Genomic DNA, 16,560 nt, shown 5'->3' with positions numbered 1-16,560 from the left:
TCTCCCCCCTGTATATGCTGCAATGCTGAAAAAAAAAAAGGGAACAATTCAACAATCTTGTTCACTTTTCCACAACCAGATTTTTAGCGTTTGAAAACGATTATAAATGTTATATTTCAGATTGTTTCAGTTAAATTAGCTGAATGATATTTTCTTGTTGTTTTACCTTCACCTGTTTTTATTCCAGGTGGCAGATGAACACAAAACCCAGAACAAAGGAGAGCAGGGGAGCAGCAGAGGATCCTGGGGGAATTGAATGTGATCAAAAAGCAAAGAGGTGTCTGAATCCAGGCTGCTGGGAGAGGAAATGACAAGCAGGGGTTAGGAGAAAAATGTTAAAAAAAGAGCTCAGGGAGAGAAACAAATTAATGGAACATCTGAGACAAAGAGCAGTCCAGCCGGTCAGAAAGAAAGAGAAACAAAAGGGTAAACAGAAAGTCTGAAAAAGAAGGATGAGAGGCAATCAATCCGCCATCAGAGGCTGCCAGCGCTTCAGACTGATTAGAGCATCCTGCACAACACCCAGCGGTGCGTGTGTGGGTGTTTTTATTGATTCACTCCCATCCTTTGACTGCTACAGCGTGGAGTGTGCATGTCTTCCCCAATCACTGAGGAGAGGGACCCCTTCCAACCAACAGCTCCCAGACGGACCTCAATAACCTTCGTCAACAGCTTCATTCAAAACTTATTTTACAGACTTCTAGTGTTTTACAATCCAGAGAAATAAAGCTAAATTAGATGTAAAGGCTGTTTTTCTCTGCTGGATGGATAGTTTAATTAATTCATCATCAAATGAAACCAAGAGGGGAAGAGAAACTGCGTTGGACAGCAAAGTGACCGTAAAACATTGCAGAGTAGAAAACAACACGTGAAAAAAGGGTGATCCTTTTACATCCGTTTTACACACTGGACTCTCTAAGCTCTGCGGTGAAAATAAACGCCTCTTAGATGACTTCCTAATGGCTGCAATTCAAGAGCTCTCTTACAGAAGGGTCTGCAGGCCATCAGTGATATCAGTCTTCATCAGGACGTGATTCATAGCTGTTTGTTCCACACCCTGAACCATTGTCATATTCAATTCTATTCAGTTTATTTCTATAGCTCCAATTCACATCATGTCATCTCAGGTCACTTTCCAGTTCACCAGATCATCCAGTCAGATTGATTCAAAGTTTTCTATCTAAGGAAAACCAGCTGATTGCATCGACTCATTGACTCTTCAGCAATCCCTCACACTAAGCATGCTTGTAGCGACAGTGGAGAGGAAAAACTCCCTTTGAACAGGAAGAAACCTCCAGCAGAACCAGGCTCAGTGTGAGCGGCCATCTGCTGAGGCCGACTGGGGTTCAAGGAGACAGAAGCAGACATCCTGGATGGGAAGCGAAACATCTTCAAACTTGGAAACAAAGTTATTTTAACTTTTTTTGAATTACTTTAAATTAGAGTAACATTTATTCTAAAGGTAACATCTGATTTTTAGACTTTATTATCATCAAACATTTCAGAAACTGGAGGGTAATCGACAGCATTTAGAGTAAAAATGGCTGTCCAATTTAACACTGATTATTAACTCCAACACCTGTTCAGATTTACGCTCAGTATAGTTGTACAGTAAATACTCCATTTAAATTAAATTAAAACTCTGAATTTTTAACACCCAATTTGTGAGGTAATTAGAACTTTGCAGTTACTACCCTTAACAACCCTGGGGACATCCTGTAATCTTTTGTTTTCATAATATTAAAATTCAAATCCTATTTATACATTTTTTCAGATATCAGGTCAAGTCTAAACATCTTTTTTTCCTCTATAAATCCCACAGGTTGAAATTTTTTATTCAGTCTAAATCTGAGGTCTTCAAGAGGGGGTCCGGGACCCCCAGGGGGTCCACAGAGGTACTGCATGGGGGTCGCGAAAGTTTTGGTTCATTTAACTTTTTTTTTATATTCCCTCCTGAATTGAAATATCTTTAAATCCACATGAACATGAATTCAACAGCCTGTAGTAAACAGATAAATGGAGGCAGAAGATGTCTTTCAGTCATCAGTGCAAATCTGCGATTCTGAGTAAAAATAAGTCAAATATCTGACAAAAGAGTGGAAATTAGAAGATTATATAAAAATGTTTTGTTATTGTTGTTCCAATAAGTTTAATAGTAAGAACAGAAAGATAGACTCTAGATTTTTTTAGTTCTTCAAAAAGTCAGAGAAAGAATATCAAGATTTGGCGCATAAAATATCTAAAAACATGACTTATATTTTTAGATAGTCTTCAAAATAAATGACAAATGAACCAGAGAAAAGAGGTGAAACAGGTATAGGGTAGCTGTAACCTAAACCTTTTTTTTTTATACCCCCCCTGCATTTTTTCCCACTAATTGAAATGTCTTTAAATCCACATTAACATGAATCCAACAGACTGCAGTAAACAGATAAATGGAGGCAGAAGATGTCTTTCAGTCATCAATGCTCACATTCAGAGACACACAGGAGCTCTTTCAAGCTGGGCACCGTTTCCTTCACAACACCTGTCCCATCAACCAGGAAGCAGAAATACTTTAATAATCCCAGGGAGGGATTACTTTAGTTACATTACTCCATCTGTAATAGAGTGACTATAGAACCAGTTTGATAGAACAATTTCATACAATATATAAAATTATGGGCTCCATCTTGCCATCAGTTTGGGGTCCTTAGCCTGGAAAACTTTGAAGACCGCTGGTCTAAATAGTTTGTTTTAATTTTACGGTTCGAATCGAAACGTTTATTTTTCAGTTTAAACTCTCATTTCCTCTGGCTGCTTTAGACGCTTATTTATTGCACTGTGACCCAGTTTCCCAAGAAGCTTCATTAAAACCTTAACTGTATATTTGCTCAGATTGTCACCTGGAACCCCGATAAGCACAAGTCAGGATATTTTCTGCTACATTCGGCGCATCCATCACCAAGCAGACACCTGTCACAGACATCCATGGACTCACACAGGACAAACGCACACAACAACACGTTACACACTGCGACGCACGCCGATGGCGTTCACATGGAAATATATCTTTCATCTTCATCCCGGCACAATCACACACTCGGAGGAAAAACACACACTGCGTATAAAGCGGCGGAGACGCGCACAGGGGAGTCATTCAGTCAGACAGCTGTATCCATCACTGGGCAGAGTACAGTCACGTTAAACTGGTTTCCATTAACGGAGGCTGTCAGATCCCATTTTTTAGCTTTTATTGTGCAGGTGAAACAAGTATATCTGGACACATTTCCTTTATTAATGTTTAATTTTTGTTCTTCAAACTGCCAGGCCGTGTGTGCAGCACCTGAGGCCGTTTCACCAGTGATGATGGGTGGATAGGAGACATCAGCCATTTTGTATGTCTGCCTGTTTTAAAGGAAAAGGGCGGTAGATACTCCATAATGTTATTGACAAGACTCCAGTCTGTGTGTTTGTTTTTGTGTTAGTCTCTCTTCCTCCAACAGGAGGCGCCTGGTTCTGGTCCGCCTCCTCACACGCCTGATGATGGTTGCCTCGTTAACGGAGCGTTCCTAAGCTGCTGACTGCCACTACCTCGACGCCAGAGTGTTTGCCAGTTTTAAGTACTTTAGCCAAGTTGAGTTTTTGCTGAGTAAGACTGAGTTCTTGTCAACCTGAGTTTAAAATTTGTTTTTTTTGTCTTTGCCTCTCGGCAGAAAGTCCACTGCAAAGTAATTTTTGCTCAAATTAAGTGCATTTTTTCTTGAATTGAGGAGGTAAGTGCGACATTTTGCCAATGGAACAAGATTATTTACATTTAAAATAAGAAAAAAACTATTGCTTTGTCTTATTTCAAGCGTATATTATCTAACTATCTTATTTTAGGAGTAAAGATACTCATTCCATTGGCAGATCATCTTATTTACCTGCTCAAATTAAGGGTAAATACACTTAATTTAAGACATTTTTTACTTATTTCTAGATGTTTTTTGCAGTGTCATCCTGCAAACTGGATCTTTCGGACCTTCGCTCCCTGGAGGGACAACTGAGCCTCAAACTGAGCTGGGGATTCAAAATGGAGGTTTGGATCCAGTTTCCCAGAGAGGACGTTGAGTTTACACACTGAGCAAGGGAATCATCTCCACTACGACCCGTTCAAGTACTGCCTGACAGAGCAGCATGTCTGCTGCGAGTACCAGTTTGCTCCATTAAGGCTCATCTGCTGGGATTTCTGATGCCAGTTTAGCAGAGCGCTTGGCAGAGTTTGATCAACCACCAAAGGTCATGTTTTTCTTTGGATCCAAAATCTTCCCTTAATCCAGTGCAGAGCAGGCAGCAGATCCCGCAGTCCCAGCGCTTCGGTTGAAACCTGGAGCTCATCCAATCCAGGCCTGCAGAATGCAGCTGCTCAATGTTCCAAGTTGAATGTGGTTCTAAAAAAGCCAACCTGCATAAAAATAGAACTTAAATTAATATTAAAATCCAATAGTATGCAGGTGCAATCAATCCCATTTGTCACAAAAAGTAGTATTCAACTAATAGCAAGCTTGCAAGAAAATATATGACTGTATGAAACCCATCATGAATTTGTACATAACAAAAATGCAATACAGTGAAAATTATTCTAATATTGCAATGTTACACATTTCTCCAATTGGTTTTATTTCATTTTTTTTTTTTTCTTGTCGGAGGATAGGAGCTGTAATGCCTGTGACGCCATTTAGCATTAGCTTCATTTCAGGTTGCAAAAATACATGACAACACTCACCAGAAAAAAACGCAGCATTAATGAGTTTAACTGCAAGGATCAGGTCACTTATCTTCTCTACTGTCAACAGTGACCTGAATTCATCAGAGTTTATAATATAACTTGCTTTCTTTTCTCTCAAACTCACATGCCACCTACTGGCGGTTTCTGGTAGTAAATCAAACCCAAAATCATAATAGAAACCGATTTGCTGGTGCATCAAATTTCAAGACAAAATCCATCAATCCATCCATTTTCCATCACGCTTCCCAGGTGAGGTGGTGAGGGGTGCTGGTGTCTATGGGTGAGAGGCGGGGTCCACCCTGGACAGAGAGGCGGGGTCCACCCTGGACAGAGAGGCGGGGTCCATCCTGGACAGAGAGGCGGGGTCCACCCTGGACAGAGAGAAGGGGTCCAACCTGGACAGAGAGGCGGGGTCCAACCTGGACAGAGAGACGGGGTCCACCCTGGACAGAGAGGCGGGGTCCACCCTGGACAGAGAGGCGGGGTCCATCCTGGACAGAGAGGCGGGGTCCACCCTGGACAGAGAGGCGGGGTCCATCCTGGACAGAGAGGCGGGGTCCACCCTGGACAGAGAGGCGGGGTCCATCCTGGACAGAGAGGCGGGGTCCATCCTGGACAGAGAGGCGGGGTCCACCCTGGACAGAGAGAAGGGGTCCAACCTGGACAGAGAGGCGGGGTCCAACCTGGACAGAGAGACGGGGTCCACCCTGGACAGAGAGGCGGGGTCCATCCTGGACAGAGAGGCGGGGTCCATCCTGGACAGAGAGGCGGGGTCCACCCTGGACAGATAGGCGGGGTCCACCCTGGACAGAGAGGCGGGGTCCATCCTGGACAGAGAGGCGGGGTCCACCCTGGACAGAGAGAAGGGGTCCAACCTGGACAGAGAGGCGGGGTCCAACCTGGACAGAGAGACGGGGTCCACCCTGGACAGAGAGGCGGGGTCCATCCTGGACAGAGAGGCGGGGTCCACCCTGGACAGAGAGGGGGGGGTCCACCCTGGACAGAGAGGCAGGGTCCACCCCCAGAGAGGGGTTCCATTTATTTTTCTTTTTGAGTTTTCAGTTTATTTAATTCTGTTTTCTAGGTCATTGTTTTTATTTCCATTTTGTTTCATTCTAGTTGTATTTCAGTTCTTATGTATTTCTTTGTTACTCTCTGTCGCCCCCTTGTGTCAGCCTCCTTTCTCATAGCTCCCTTCTAGATCCTTCTGTCCACACCTGCTCCCAATCAGTGTATTACTCCATTCTTTGTTCTGTTTGGCATTTATACTCCTCCCCATCAGTTACTGGTTGCTATATCATTTTCATTTCTTTATTCCTTTATTCCTTGATTCATTATTTCTGGATTTATGCTTCTGTTGCCGCCACTGCTAGAAACCACCTCAGCTGTCTCTGCATTTGGGTCCTCTTTAAACCTCCAAACAACCTGCCACTAAAGGTTGAATATAAAATAACCTTTTATCCTTTGTCTCTACTTTGTTGTGATCATTAAATTAACTAATTCGACTATGTTTTAAGCAGCATTGTTTGTCTCCCATTTCTAAAAATCATAGAAGAAATAGGCAAATAACAGCTGGTAGTAAAAAGAAGATCCTTTTAGTACCTGTAGCATAAAAGGTCAGAATGGATTGGAAATAATGAGACTTAATAATGTCTGACAGACATTTCTGTTTTTTTCCATGAACATCCTGTGTTCTCCAGTTCGATCACCCCAGGAAATATACTGTATTTACAGGAATTTAAAAATCTGTTTTTTGTTTGTTTGTTCTTTTTTGCAGCTCTGCAATATTTCTTTAATTAAACAGTAACTCAGCCCACCTACACATGAAGAAGCTGCTTAAGTTCATCCTGCCGTTTTCTTTTACTTACATAATCATATTTCTCCTAATGAAAGAATATTTGTTTTGTTTTAAAACTAACTAAATAAAAAGTAACAATTGAGTTTAAGACCTCCCATTAGATGTCACCTTTCCTATTTCAAAGTCACCAACAGGCAACCATATGATGCTTTTAGAACTAGAAATTCCACAATTCAACCACCAGGTTCATTTTATCGACACAGCGAGCATCAAAGCACAATGAACACAGATGTAGCAGCATGTCGAAATGTAAACAGCAAAAGCAGCACAACAGGCAAGCATAACTTTATTACTGCTGTTCTAAAAAGATCTATTATTTTCAAGAATAAAACAAAAAAAACTTTGAGTCATGTTTGAACTGATGCAGCTTGGGCTGTGTTTTACTCACCCAATTTTCAAGTATATATTCAGAAACTAGAAGGTCTTAGCTTTCAAATAATGTAGCACACATGTAATTTGGGCTTATAGTGTCTCAGTTATTTGCTTTTCCATTTGGGTACGCAAAATAGGCGAGGATTACCCAAAATGAGGTGGATGTCAAGCCACAGGTTCTAACTTCAAGCCCCTCTCCCACAGACTACCACTCTGGGTCCCTGAGCAAGACCCTTAACCCCACACTGCTCCCCAGGCGCCGCACAACGGCAGCCCACTGCTCCCCAAGGGGAGGGGTTAAATGCAGAGAGGGAATTTCTCAAATGTGAGATAAATAAAGTTGAATTATCTTAATTTCTTATTATGAAAATGTCTTGATTTAATAAAAATTCTGTTTAATTTATTTTTAGATCCTCCTACTAATATATTCATAGGGGATTTACCATTAGGCAACACTAGGCAGGTGCCTAGGGCAACTATTCCTTATTTCTGCACATTAATTATGTTTTTGATAAAAATCCTTTGGCTAAAATGCCATCAGAATGCTGATAATATTAAGTGTGCCTCAGCCCCCCCCTTCAGTGTCCACCATATTGGATCGGTCCATTTGCTGCACATGTTCAGAAAGGTCCAAACAGACAGCAGCAAACCATTTGAAAACAAACCATGCAAAGAGCAGTGTTGCCAACTTAGCGCTTTAGTCGCTATATTTAGCCACTTTTCAGACCCCTCTAGCACTTTGATTTCTAAAAAGCTCCTAGCGCCAAATCTAGAGACTTTTTTCTGCTACTGGAGACTTTGGAGACAACATCTAAAAGCAGCGAACTCTGCTCTCCAGAGCGAGTAGATTGGTAACCCCGCCTCCTGCTCTCCTCTATCTTGTCTGCTGTCATGATTCTTGCAGCTATTATTTCATCCAAATGAAAAATGGAGAACAGATAAGCAGATCATGGCTTGTCTACAGTGAAAAGAAGGACTGGGTTATTTACTTTGGCCTTTTTGGAAACACAGGAAGGAGCAATCAGCTAAGTGAGCTTAGTGCTTGGAAAAAATCTTTCATTCCTTTAGAGACAGCATGAAAAGTCAGCTGAGTACAAAACATAGAGAGGAAAACAAGAAGAAAAGGGACAAGAAGAGAGGGACACAACCTAGAACAGATAATGGATGTCTATTCTATTAACATTTCTCTATCTGGAGAATGGGGCTGTTTATGTGTTGTCTTCTCTATTCAGAGGGGCCCCCTGCCTGTCTTTGCCCAGGGCACCAATTTTCCTAAATCCACCCCTGAGTATATTGCGTGTTTTAAAGTATCAGCATAACTTCTGCTCTGTGGCCCAGCTGTGTTTTCCATTAGCATTGCATCTGTTTTAATGTCTGCATACCTGATTGTTTTTTGACATCTTTTCTAAAACTGTTTTCGTCTGAATCTTTGTTCTCATCCCAGCATTTTAAACTGCTTTGGTTTTGGAAATGTTGGCTTCTTCCTCAGCCTGGCTCAGTTTTGCTCCTCTTGTTCCGTCTCGCTCAGTAATCCCTCATTCTCTCCTGCACTCCAGATCCATTACTGCCTGTTGGAGTCCAGCCTTCTTGCCATCTCAGCTTTCAGCTGCTGAGCTCGTCCAGGCTTTGTTGGCCGCTCCGGGTTCCACGTCGTTCCCCAATCAGCCACATGTGCTACTGGTCCTCTCTAAAAGCTTCACTCTCTCACCATCAGGCTCTTCAGACCAAGTCACTCAGACCACAGCGTTTTTTCCTTTAGCTATTTTATCACCAGCATCTGTTTGGTTTTCTTTCCACTCTGCATTCATGTTCACTTTAAAAGCTGAAGCTCTAAAATTAATAGAGACTTTAAATCAGCATAAAGGAATGAGGTTCTAGTGATGAACTTTACATTTTCTCCTGTTCTTAGTCACATCAGGTCAGAAAAACTTACTTTAAAGGAGGAGACCATCCTTATGCATCATTATTAAAATACTGATTGATTTTTTTTTACTTAAGAACAGAAATTCCTGAATAAAAACATTCATTTTTCTCATTGAGGTTATTAAAGAATCTGAATTTCAATTAATTAAATTCTTAAATTCTTCTTCATTTAAAGGAACATTTTGGTCGTCTCTTCCTCCCAGCTATCTTATCACTGCGCGTCTTTGACATACAGCCAGAAAAAGAAGAAAAAAACTGAGATTCAGAATCTCCTGCAGCCGGATGTAATTCCTAAAACTCAGAGAAAGAGAAATTAGAAAATAATTACATGTAAAAATATACAATCTGAAAAAAAAGGAAAAGAAAAATAATAAATCTGGGGAAACAACAACATTGCTCTTAAAGGAAAAGTCCGGTCAGCCAGGAATAATCAATGGATCATTATTTATACCTAAAACGAAAACGTTCGTGGTGATTTAAAGCTACAGTGTGTAACTTTTAGCGACATCTAGCGGTCAGACTGCAGACTGCAGCAACATGAACATCTCCCCCCCACCGCTTCTCCCCCCCAACAGTACGGCGAGCGTTACGGGACAAAATGTCTTCCACGACGTCCGCATCACCTACCTTCTCAAGTGATGAGGTTTGGTTACATAGATAATTTTACAGATAGTATTTCATTAGTCTGTGTAGGGTATAGATTTCATGTAGACTTAAGATAATAAATATACTCGTTATTTTTTCTACATCGTTGTGACGTTTTGGCGTTCTCGCAATCGCTAGTTTGTTGGCTCTGCGCTGCCGTAGCGCAAAGATGTCTGCCTCCATGGCTGCGAGACCCGCTCCTATGTAATTATAAATAACGAATTCTAAGGCAACGCAAATATTAAGGTTAAGAGGCTGAGCTCGTAGATGATGATAAATAACATAGTTATGTATAATATATTACATTTCTGACTGTATATCCCTGTAATTATTACACACTGTAGCTTTAATGAATTTAGCGTTAATCAGTAATAAAAATAAAACTAATCATTTTCGTGATGATCACTGAGTCTGGGAGCGGCCATGTTTCTGAGCTGGCCTGATGTCGCCTCAGGGAGCAGCTGGAGGAGGAGTGTGGATCAGGAAGTCGACCCCCCCCCCCCCCCCCCCCCCCCTGGATACAGAGGAAGAACATGGATGGAAACTTTTTGATTATTGTAAAATAAATAAACTTTTCTTCTCCCAGTTTTGGTCAAATTGATTAAATGAGTCTTCATCAAATGCTAACGTCACTTTGATAGGAGATGGTTTTTCTCCCGCATCCTGAGCAGCCTCCATCTTGGTTCCTCACCGTAACACTGAGGCTGCAGGTTTGTTCAGAGACATTTCTCAGGTTGGTTGGTCTCTGCTGCTCCTGCTCCCCCGCTGCTCCCTTCCTATTATAGCTCCCCCAGAGTGACGACAGCTATCATCACATCTGCTTGAAGACCGCCGAGCCAAGGAGAATAATCATGCACACTCACACTTAAACCTTCGGTTACCATGGTTTCCCTGTTTGATCTGACATGCATGTTTTAAAGTGAATCCATGTAGACTGAGGAGGAGGTTTCCGATTCCTAGAGCTGATTTGGAAAATTCTATGAAAAACGAATGGCAATAAAAGCTCGACCTGTTATGCAGATAGAGTCTCCTCAGATCAGAGTGAAGGCAATCTGTCCACATCCCAGAGGATCAGATGGATTTTAGCCCCATGTTCAGAATAGAATGAGTTCTATGGAAAGACTCACTTTGCAAAAAGTTTATTCCAATTTCTTGGCTAAAAACAGAAAAGATGTAAAATAATGAAAATATTTCAAACACAAACTTCCAGAGGTTTCAAAAGTATTAATGTTTATTACTTCAGTAGAAGTATAAACTCTACTGATTAAAAACACTTTTGTAGAAGATAGAGGATCAACTTTAGCTTTTTACTCCAGTTACATTGTGCGATTTTTCCAATTGTTGCACGCAGCTGCAGCTCAAACTGTACGATGAAACCGCAGGGTTTAATAGTTTCCTGCTCACGCTGTGCGACCCGACGCTCTGATGCGATCTACCTGCTCACGCTCTACGTCTAAAACCAGGTGGGACTCAGCTCCGCAGTGAGATGGAGCTACTCGGACTCGTCTATCTGGAAGCCAAACCAGTAGAAGAGGAACATGAAGCTCACTAGAGTGAAACGCGCTGCCTTGGATATTTGGGCAATTTAGTGCTGAAAGCCCTAAAAAGAAAAGGAGACGACGTATTTGGACAAAGACATGGCTGAGCTAACGTGGCTACTACGGTCTGACAGTTTGACAGAAAGAACTCCATTTCACTCATTGCCCCCCCGCCATGCTTCTACTCATCTGAGAGTAAAAAGAAGAAGAAGATGAATTCTTGTTTACGACTAAGCGATTAGCCCACGACCACTTTACGACGGTCGACTGAATTTCAATGATTTTCTCCTGACCTTAATGATTCCTGATGGGGAGGTGGTCGTTAGAGGCTGATCGCCCCTCGCAGACATGGGCAATGTGGAGTCAACAAGTCATCTCCATGTCATGTATTTAATCTACCCAGCCAATTAACCAGGTGAGTCCAATCTGCACAGGTTAATTCACGGTGAAGATTGGACTCACCTGCTTCAGTGGCTGGGTAGAACCAATACATGACATGGAGATGACTTGTTGACTCCACATTGCCCATGTCTGGCCCCTCGTTACCCCCTGTACACCACGCACCATCAGGCTGGAAGTCTGACTGATTGAAAAATTCTCGCATGACGGGAGAATCGGACCAAAAAAGGCAAAAATCGTACAGTTTTTATCCAGCATTTAACTCAAACAAAGATCCATACTGAACCTTCAAGCAATGTTTGTTTAGCTCTGGATGTAGCCCGGTTGAACGAGCGATGGCTTTGGCTATCTAACATTAGCGATCCATTGTTATAACGTTATCGGTAAATGCATAAACCCTCTCAGACGTCAGCTAGCTTATATTAACTAGTTAACTAGCCAGCTATAACATTGATTAGATGCCCCTGCTTTGATACTTGCGTTAATTTATGGGAAAAATCCACCCAGGATGTAGAGACAATGAAAATGGCGCTCTCTCACAGTCTGGGACTTGGACTTGCTCTGAGTGCAGCGAGCAAAGCGTAATTCAAATGCCACTCAAACAACAGAAAATTACCTGCAGGTCATGAATAAATATATACATATTCAGAGAAATCAGGAACGTTGTTTTGGGTCCTTTGTACGTGTATTTAATTCAGGTTCAATCAAACTTCCATCCATCTTCTTCCTCGTATCCGGGGTCGAGTCGGGGGGGTAGCAGCTTCAGTAGGGAGGCCCAGACGTCCTAGCCTGACGTAGTCCGACTCAATTCTAGTCAGAATGAGTCTGATGCTGCTCCATAGAGCTGTGATTATGGGGCGTGTTTCGAACGAACCAGGAAAAAAAATGTCTCTGCACTCAATTGGATAGACCTGCAACCAATAAGAGCAACGGAGTGCGTGACGTATGTTAAGCCAGGCATAGTTGTTGTCAACAAAAATCAAAGCGTGCAGTTTCACGCCTAGAATAAGAAGATGAGCCCTGATCGCGTTTCTCTGTTCCTCTTTTAAAATTAATTTGCTGTCGATATCTTCTAGAACAGACCTAATAGCAGAATCTACTCACCTCAACTCTCCAGCGGCAGCCATTGTTGTTGTCACACAAGCGCGCTTTGGTCACGTGGTTGATTACGTTACTGTTGGTCATCTGTCCATCATCGTATAAAGCCCGCCCTGACAATTTGATTGGCCCGCCAGATATTGTGCTAGCATACTCGCGCTACTATTGAGCAATGCCAGACCGAACTTCCCGACCTCAAACGTTGTGGGCGGGACTAAGTTCGGAATGGCACCCAGGCTACAGACGTCCCTCTCTCCAGCCACTTGGTCCAGCTCCTCCGGGGGAACCCCAAGGCGCTCCCAGGCCAGCACAGAAACATAGTCCCTCCAGTGTTTCCTGGGTCTCCCCCTGGGCCTCCTCCCGGTGGGACGTGCCTGGAACACCTCAACACCAGGGAGCTGTCCAGGAGGCATCCTAACCAGATGCCCAAGCCACCTCAACTGGCTCCTCTTGATTTGGAGGAGCAGCGGCTCTACTCCGAGTCCCTCCCGGATGACTGAGCTCCTCCCCCTCTCTCTAAGGGAGAGCCCAGACACACTGCGGAGGAAACTCATTTCAGCCGCTTGGATCCAGGATCTCATTCTTTCAGTCATGACCCAAAGCTCATGACTAGGGGTGTAAATCACATCCATCATGGCGATTCGATTCAGTATCGATTTCCTGACCCAACGATTCAATTATTTTCGATACTCAAGAATAAACAATGATACGATTCGATTCGATTAATTGGTTCAATTTTTTTTCTTTTTTTTTTTTATCTAGACCCACAGCGTGTAGCTCAGACCACGCTTCAATATTGAGCATAATTGAAAAATGTCTGCATCAAGCTCACTGCAACAAACTGCTGTAAGAGTATAACCAGGAAGCGAGGTAGGAGGGCAAAATAGGTTTAGCGCCACCGCAGCACGGGAGGAGAATTATGCCCAGGAGCAAATGGATAAAAATGGCCCGGAGGAAAAAAAACATGAATCGATTCTCTTGCAGACGTATCGATGCATCGGATCGTCGGCTGTTGGATCGATGAATAGATACAAAACGATTATCATATACACCCCTACTCATGACCATAGATGAGGGGAGGAACGTAGATCGACCGGTAAATCGACAACTTTGCATCAAACTTGATTCCAAAAAGTATGTTAAACAATCAAATCAATCATTTTATCCAGTTTACAGTGACAGTCGTTAGTTTGAATGAACAGCTACATGTTACACTTTTTTCAGTGCATCAGACTGCTGAATGTTGAATAAAATGGAAAAAAAAAGAAGAAAGTGCAGAAAGGTGAAAAAATAGTAAATCATATCTCAGTCTTGTTTACTTTTCATCACTGCTGAACCTTTAGAAATGGAAATGTCTTCATAGCTGTACTGAACAAAACCTTGTTTTATATACACTCTGTGTTCAAAATGACAATAAAGTTTGTCTCAGACTGAGTCATGTTAGAAAAAGTGCTTCAGCTCCTCAGTGTTTGTAAAAAGCCAGTGTTCCCTAAGTATTGGTATAAGATGAAAGAATTGGGACATTAAAATGTGGGATCAGCTGAAAGCACGAATGTGACTGAATTGTTTTTTTTTTCCCTCCTTAAATTATTACGCTGAGTGATTTAGTCTAAAGAATAAATCATTTTCTGTGCTCACAACAAATAACAAATAAGATCCATGTAGCGCGCGGCGCCGGGGACCGGAGGTCAGCCTGATCTTTGCAAGTTAATTTGTTTGCAGTAATGTTTAAAATGTCAAACTGATGGCGGAATAACTGAAACACTGCTTTGAATTTTCTGCTTCATTACTTCCCAGTGTTTGGGTCATTTTTTTAGACATGATCAGCCAGAATAATACTGCATTAGGATTAATCATATTGACATATTTTATTTTCCTATTATTTCCTCTGAGTAGAACAACTTCAGCTCTGATGAGGTTTAAAGAACCTCTGTAAGCTATTTCTGCTTTCCCAGTGATGGTGATGCAGAAGAAAACATGTCTGCCGTCAGCTGTGGCTGAACGGGTCTCAACACGCCGTCATTTCAGGCTGACATCATATTGCCTATCAGAATGAATCGATCTGTGTTTATGCTAATGCGTCAGAATCACTATGCCAGAAAAATAAAATCCAGAAATAAAACTGAAAAACGTTTCATTCAAAACAAGTTTTAAAGGAAAAGTCGCTCATATTCACAATTCAAACTTCTGAAAGTATTTTAACTCTGAAATGATTCCATCCTGTTCAATAAATGTGTTTTTAATTAAGAGTCATTTTCATTTGTGCTTTACTGGAGCCATCCATGTTTGTCAAAGAACACTACTGCCACCTACTGGTTTGTGACGTCACGGTGCGGTATCGGCTGTTGATCAAGTCCCAGTGCTGTGTTGTGATTTTATGTTCTATTCTATTCCCAGCCAGCTGGGAATTTATATTTCTGATACTTTAAGATGTTTATTGCCCTCCCCTATAGGGGGGGGGGGGGTAAAATATCTTATTTAATCAGATATTATTTCAGCTGTTATATACTGTTTATGAACACAGTCCTACTAACTGTGTGTTAGAACAATAGATGAAAGAGTGATTGGAGCACTAATCATGGTCAAACTGTTATTTCTGCACATTAATGAAATAAATTCACAACAACTTCTGTTCAAAATATAAGATTTTATTAACAAAAATCATTCAGCTCCAAGTCAAACATATTTCAGTTTAACACTCTTAACTAAGACTAGTAAAACTCAACTAAACTAACTACTATGTACAAAGAGGAAGGGGAAAACGGTTGAAAACCATATTACAGTTTAAGATGGATTCTGTGTTTGAAACCAAAGTTTATCTGGAAGAATTTGGGATCTGATCAAATTATGTTTTCACTAATTTTAAAGAAATTGGAAAGTTCTCAGACCAATTCACAATGCAAATCCATGAGGTGAATAAAACATTATTATTGTTTTATTGAATTATTTGCTTAATCAGGAACCAATAACCTTTAGTTAATGAATCTTTACCCTCTTTGAAATAGCTAGCAGCGAATAGACATCAGGAGGACACCACCTCTCACCTCCTGCAGCAGACTGTAGAGGAGCTGAGCAGCTCCTTTAGTCAAAGACTTAGACACCCTGTCTGTAAGAAGGAGCGCTACCGCAGGTCATTCATTCCTGCTGACTCCAGACTCTATAATAATGCACTATATCAACAATAACTCCAGTAAAAACCACTGTGCAGCTACATTATAGTTTTTTATTTATTGACTGTACAATATTATGTGCAATATGCTGAATGTGCAATATATGTGAATAGAATAGTCATACCACTACCTCACTGTTGCTCCTTACCTACTACACTTTAACGTTAAAGTAAATCCACCTGTATATAAGCCATCCGGATTGTACATATTTTTATTTTTTATTTCTTATTTTCATTTTGTGTGCGATACATGTACACTTGCAACTTAATCCTTATTTATCTCGATATACTGTATATACCTGGATATACTGTATATATATTGTTTATTGTTTATTCTTAATTTATGGAAGCTCATTGGTAGAATTCCCTTATGACAGAAAGAAGGCCACGATTCACACCATCATCATCCGGAGGGGGGAACATTTATTTACAAAACCGAATTCATACAGCTGTCTTAAACACTTCATACATTCAGCGCTATGTCCTCACATCTGTTATTTCCCCCACCTTCAATCCATTGTGGGTGGCCTTTTATAGGCTCCACATCGGACTGTGTGGATGCATGTGCACGACTGGACGCTCTTCCTGGAAATCTCTTAGCTCATGACCTGATTGCGTGCGAGTCAGCCAGTAAGAACCCTGTTTTTGCCAAGATTTGTACGTGACTCCGAGCTTGTAGACTCTGTTTACATGTTACATTCTCTGTGTTGCTAAGTGAGCATAAGGTCAGAAACAAGACTACATAACGCAGTACAACTGCTTCCATACTTGGCAAGCCAGCCAGATATTTATATTCTACAGCATTAGA

The sequence above is a fragment of the Cyprinodon tularosa genome, unplaced genomic scaffold (assembly GCF_016077235.1).
Source record: "Cyprinodon tularosa strain WSP-4 unplaced genomic scaffold, ASM1607723v1 ctg549, whole genome shotgun sequence".
In the NCBI taxonomy this organism is placed as follows: Eukaryota; Metazoa; Chordata; class Actinopteri; order Cyprinodontiformes; family Cyprinodontidae; genus Cyprinodon; species Cyprinodon tularosa.
This window is presented reverse-complemented; position numbering follows the sequence as displayed.